Raw genomic sequence first — 6000 nt, 5'->3', positions numbered from 1 at the left:
CACAGCCAACAGTATCTGAGGTTGAAAGACCTCCCTGGTGCAGAGGAGCCCAGAAGCCAAGCATCGAGAGAGAACAAACGAATGCTTCAGAGAATGCAAAGCGGGGCCAAGCGGGCTCGTCCGGGAGTTGAACCCGGGACCTCTCGCACCCTAAGCGAGAATCATACCCCTAGACCAACGAGCCAAGTTAACGGAGGGTGTCGCAGTTTCTGCTGGGCAAGCGCGTAACTGCTTTGGGGCAGACCGGGAGACCTACGCTCACTGACTGATAGCATGGACTGTAGCGCTGAAGTGTCTTTCCAGAACGGTAACCATATCCCCAGTGAGACAGCACTGAGAGCATGGTTCAGCAGGCCCGCAAACAACTGAAAAGAATGCCTCTCCTTTGGTGCAGCTCAGGAGTACACGTTCAGCAAAGGTCTCCATAACAAGCCGGCAAACCACATTTCGTCCTCCTCCTCCTCAACAACACACTACATGTCCTCCTCCTCCTCCTCAACAACAACAACAACAACAACGAACTTGTAAAAAACACATTTTCTTTAAAGAAAACAAAACACACAGATGACAGTCTGATTTCCCATCAGCTATACAGCCAACAGTATCTGAGGTCGATAGCCCTCCCTTGTGAAGAGGAGCCCCGAAGCCAGCCTTCAAGAGCAAACGAACAAACACTTCGGTGACTACAAAGTGGGGCCAAGTGGGCTCGTCCTGGAGTTGAACCCAGGGCCTCTCACACCCTCAGCGAGAATCATACCGCTAGACCAACGAGCCAAGTTAACGGAGGGTGTCGCAGTTTCTGCTGGGCAAGCGCGTAACTGCTTTGGGGCAGACCGGGAGACCTACGCACACTGACTGATAGCATGGACTGTAGCGCTGAAGTGTCTTTCCAGAACGGTAACCGTATCCCCAGTGAGACAGCACTGAGAGCATGGTTCAGCAGGCCCGCAAACAACTGAAAAGAATGCCTCTCCTTTGGTGCAGCTCAGGAGTACACGTTCAGCAAAGGTCTCCATAACAAGCCGGCAAACCACATTTCGTCCTCCTCCTCCTCAACAACACACTACATGTCCTACTCCTCCTCCTCAACAGCAACAACAACAACAACGAACTTGTAAAAAACACATTTTCTTTAAAGAAAACAAAACACACAGATGACAGTCTGATTTCCCATCAGCTATACAGCCAACAGTATCTGAGGTCGATAGCCCTCCCTTGTGCAGAGGAGCCCAGAAGCCAGCCTTCAAGAGCAAACGAACGAACACTTCGGTGACTACAAAGTGGGGCCAAGTGGGCTCGTCCTGGAGTTGAACCCAGGGCCTCTCACACCCTCAGCAAGAATCATACCCCTAGACCAACGAGCCAAGTTAACGGAGGGTGTCGCAGTTTCTGCTGGGCAAGCGCGTAACTGCTTTGGGGCAGACCGGGAGACCTACGCACACTGACTGATAGCATGGACTGTAGCGCTGAAGTGTCTTTCCAGAACGGTAACCGTATCCCCAGTGAGACAGCACTGAGAGCATGGTTCAGCAGGCCCGCAAACAACTGAAAAGAATGCCTCTCCTTTGGTGCAGCTCAGGAGTACACGTTCAGCAAAGGTCTCCATAACAAGCCGGCAAACCACATTTCGTCCTCCTCCTCCTCAACAACACACTACATGTCCTCCTCCTCCTCAACAACAACAACGAACTTGTAAAATACACATTTTCTTTAAAGAAAACAAAACACACAGATGACATTCTGATTTCCCATCAGCTACACAGCCAACAGTATCTGAGGTTGAAAGACCTCCCTGGTGCAGAGGAGCCCAGAAGCCAAGCATCGAGAGAGAACAAACGAATGCTTCAGAGAATGCAAAGCGGGGCCAAGCGGGCTCGTCCTGGAGTTGAACCCAGGGCCTCTCACACCCTCAGCGAGAATCATACCCCTAGACCAACGAGCCAAGTTAACGGAGGGTGTCGCAGTTTCTGCTGGGCAAGCGCGTAACTGCTTTGGGGCAGACCGGGAGACCTACGCACACTGACTGATAGCATGGACTGTAGCGCTGAAGTGTCTTTCCAGAACGGTAACCGTATCCCCAGTGAGACAGCACTGAGAGCATGGTTCAGCAGGCCCGCAAACAACTGAAAAGAATGCCTCTCCTTTGGTGCAGCTCAGGAGTACACGTTCAGCAAAGGTCTCCATAACAAGCCGGCAAACCACATTTCGTCCTCCTCCTCCTCAACAACACACTACATGTCCTCCTCCTCCTCCTCAACAACAACAACAACAACAACGAACTTGTAAAAAACACATTTTCTTTAAAGAAAACAAAACACACAGATGACAGTCTGATTTCCCATCAGCTATACAGCCAACAGTATCTGAGGTCGATAGCCCTCCCTTGTGCAGAGGAGCCCAGAAGCCAGCCTTCAAGAGCAAACGAACGAACACTTCGGTGACTACAAAGTGGGGCCAAGTGGGCTCGTCCTGGAGTTGAACCCAGGGCCTCTCACACCCTCAGCAAGAATCATACCCCTAGACCAACGAGCCAAGTTAACAGAGGGTGTCGCAGTTTCTGCTGGGCAAGCGCGTAACTGCTTTGGGGCAGACCGGGAGACCTACGCACACTGACTGATAGCATGGACTGTAGCGCTGAAGTGTCTTTCCAGAACGGTAACCGTATCCCCAGTGAGACAGCACTGAGAGCATGGTTCAGCAGGCCCGCAAACAACTGAAAAGAATGCCTCTCCTTTGGTGCAGCTCAGGAGTACACGTTCAGCAAAGGTCTCCATAACAAGCCGGCAAACCACATTTCGTCCTCCTCCTCCTCAACAACACACTACATGTCCTCCTCCTCCTCCTCAACAACAACAACAACAACAACGAACTTGTAAAAAACACATTTTCTTTAAAGAAAACAAAACACACAGATGACAGTCTGATTTCCCATCAGCTATACAGCCAACAGTATCTGAGGTCAATAGCCCTCCCTTGTGCAGAGGAGCCCAGAAGCCAGCCTTCAAGAGCAAACGAACGAACACTTCGGTGACTACAAAGTGGGGCCAAGTGGGCTCGTCCTGGAGTTGAACCCAGGGCCTCTCACACCCTCAGCAAGAATCATACCCCTAGACCAACGAGCCAAGTCAACGGAGGGTGTCGCAGTTTCTGCTGGGCAAGCGCGTAACTGCTTTGGGGCAGACCGGGAGACCTACGCACACTGACTGATAGCATGGACTGTAGCGCTGAAGTGTCTTTCCAGAACGGTAACCGTATCCCCAGTGAGACAGCACTGAGAGCATGGTTCAGCAGGCCCGCAAACAACTGAAAAGAATGCCTCTCCTTTGGTGCAGCTCAGGAGTACACGTTCAGCAATGGTCTCCATAACAAGCCGGCAAACCACATTTCGTCCTCCTCCTCCTCAACAACACACTGCATGTCCTCCTCCTCCTCAACAACAACAACGAACTTGTAAAATACACATTTTCTTTAAAGAAAACAAAACACACAGATGACAGTCTGATTTCCCATCAGCTACACAGCCAACAGTATCTGAGGTCGATAGCCCTCCCTTGTGCAGAGGAGCCCAGAAGCCAGCCTTCAAGAGCAAACGAACGAACACTTCAGTGACTACAAAGTGGGGCCAAGTGGGCTCGTCCTGGAGTTGAACCCAGGGCCTCTCACACCCTCAGCAAGAATCATACCCCTAGACCAACGAGCCAAGTTAACGGAGGGTGTCGCAGTTTCTGCTGGGCAAGCGCGTAACTGCTTTGGGGCAGACCGGGAGACCTACGCACACTGACTGATAGCATGGACTGTAGCGCTGAAGTGTCTTTCCAGAACGGTAACCGTATCCCCAGTGAGACAGCACTGAGAGCATGGTTCAGCAGGCCCGCAAACAACTGAAAAGAATGCCTCTCCTTTGGTGCAGCTCAGGAGTACACGTTCAGCAAAGGTCTCCATAACAAGCCGGCAAACCACATTTCGTCCTCCTCCTCCTCAACAACACACTACATGTCCTCCTCCTCCTCAACAACAACAACGAACTTGTAAAATACACATTTTCTTTAAAGAAAACAAAACACACAGATGACAGTCTGATTTCCCATCAGCTACACAGCCAACAGTATCTGAGGTTGAAAGACCTCCCTGGTGCAGAGGAGCCCAGAAGCCAAGCATCGAGAGAGAACAAACGAATGCTTCAGAGAATGCAAAGCGGGGCCAAGCGGGCTCGTCCGGGAGTTGAACCCGGGACCTCTCGCACCCTAAGCGAGAATCATACCCCTAGACCAACGAGCCAAGTTAACGGACGGTGTCGCAGTTTCTGCTGGGCAAGCGCGTAACTGCTTTGGGGCAGACCGGGAGACCTACGCTCACTGACTGATAGCATGGACTGTAGCGCTGAAGTGTCTTTCCAGAACGGTAACCGTATCCCCAGTGAGACAGCACTGAGAGCATGGTTCAGCAGGCCCGCAAACAACTGAAAAGAATGCCTCTCCTTTGGTGCAGCTCAGGAGTACACGTTCAGCAAAGGTCTCCATAACAAGCCGGCAAACCACATTTCGTCCTCCTCCTCCTCAACAACACACTACATGTCCTCCTCCTCCTCCTCAACAACAACAACAACAACAACGAACTTGTAAAAAACACATTTTCTTTAAAGAAAACAAAACACACAGATGACAGTCTGATTTCCCATCAGCTATACAGCCAACAGTATCTGAGGTCGATAGCCCTCCCTTGTGCAGAGGAGCCCAGAAGCCAGCCTTCAAGAGCAAACGAACGAACACTTGGGTGACTACAAAGTGGGGCCAAGTGGGCTCGTCCTGGAGTTGAACCCAGGGCCTCTCACACCCTCAGCAAGAATCATACCCCTAGACCAACGAGCCAAGTTAACGGAGGGTGTCGCAGTTTCTGCTGGGCAAGCGCGTAACTGCTTTGGGGCAGACCGGGAGACCTACGCACACTGACTGATAGCATGGACTGTAGCGCTGAAGTGTCTTTCCAGAACGGTAACCGTATCCCCAGTGAGACAGCACTGAGAGCATGGTTCAGCAGGCCCGCAAACAACTGAAAAGAATGCCTCTCCTTTGGTGCAGCTCAGGAGTACACGTTCAGCAAAGGTCTCCATAACAAGCCGGCAAACCACATTTTGTCCTCCTGCTCCTCAACAACACACTACATGTCCTCCTCCTCCTCAACAACAACAACGAACTTGTAAAATACACATTTTCTTTAAAGAAAACAAAACACACAGATGACAGTCTGATTTCCCATCAGCTACACAGCCAACAGTATCTGAGGTTGAAAGACCTCCCTGGTGCAGAGGAGCCCAGAAGCCAAGCATCGAGAGAGAACAAACAAATGCTTCAGAGAATGCAAAGCGGGGCCAAGCGGGCTCGTCCGGGAGTTGAACCCGGGACCTCTCGCACCCTCAGCAAGAATCATACCCCTAGACCAACGAGCCAAGTTAACGGAGGGTGTCGCAGTTTCTGCTGGGCAAGCGCGTAACTGCTTTGGGGCAGACCGGGAGACCTACGCACACTGACTGATAGCATGGACTGTAGCGCTGAAGTGTCTTTCCAGAACGGTAACCGTATCCCCAGTGTGACAGCACTGAGAGCATGGTTCAGCAGGCCCGCAAACAACTGAAAAGAATGCCTCTCCTTTGGTGCAGCTCAGGAGTACACGTTCAGCAAAGGTCTCCATAACAAGCCGGCAAACCACATTTCGTCCTCCTCCTCCTCAACAACACACTACATGTCCTCCTCCTCCTCCTCAACAACAACAACAACAACAACGAACTTGTAAAAAACACATTTTCTTTAAAGAAAACAAAACACACAGATGACAGTCTGATTTCCCATCAGCTATACAGCCAACAGTATCTGAGGTCGATAGCCCTCCCTTGTGCAGAGGAGCCCAGAAGCCAGCCTTCAAGAGCAAACGAACGAACACTTCGGTGACTACAAAGTGGGGCCAAGTGGGCTCGTCCTGGAGTTGAACCCAGGGCCTCTCACA

The 6000-nt window shown here is 51.3% G+C and overlaps 2 non-coding genes across 2 annotated transcripts; both read right to left on the bottom strand.

The window, feature by feature from the left end:
- Window positions 1-112: 112 nt before the first annotated feature.
- Window positions 113-184, bottom strand: trnap-agg (transfer RNA proline (anticodon AGG)). Its single transcript has one exon. It is a non-coding gene; the product is annotated as a tRNA-Pro (tRNA).
- A 4022-nt stretch (window positions 185-4206) lies between these two features.
- On the bottom strand, window positions 4207-4278 carry trnap-agg (transfer RNA proline (anticodon AGG)). Its single transcript has one exon. It is a non-coding gene; the product is annotated as a tRNA-Pro (tRNA).
- Window positions 4279-6000: the final 1722 nt, after the last annotated feature.

This window comes from Amia ocellicauda, chromosome 2 (genome assembly GCF_036373705.1).
Source record: "Amia ocellicauda isolate fAmiCal2 chromosome 2, fAmiCal2.hap1, whole genome shotgun sequence".
Taxonomy (NCBI): domain Eukaryota; kingdom Metazoa; phylum Chordata; class Actinopteri; order Amiiformes; family Amiidae; genus Amia; species Amia ocellicauda.
Note: the sequence above shows the minus strand (reverse complement) of the source record. Positions and strands in the feature narration are given on the sequence as shown.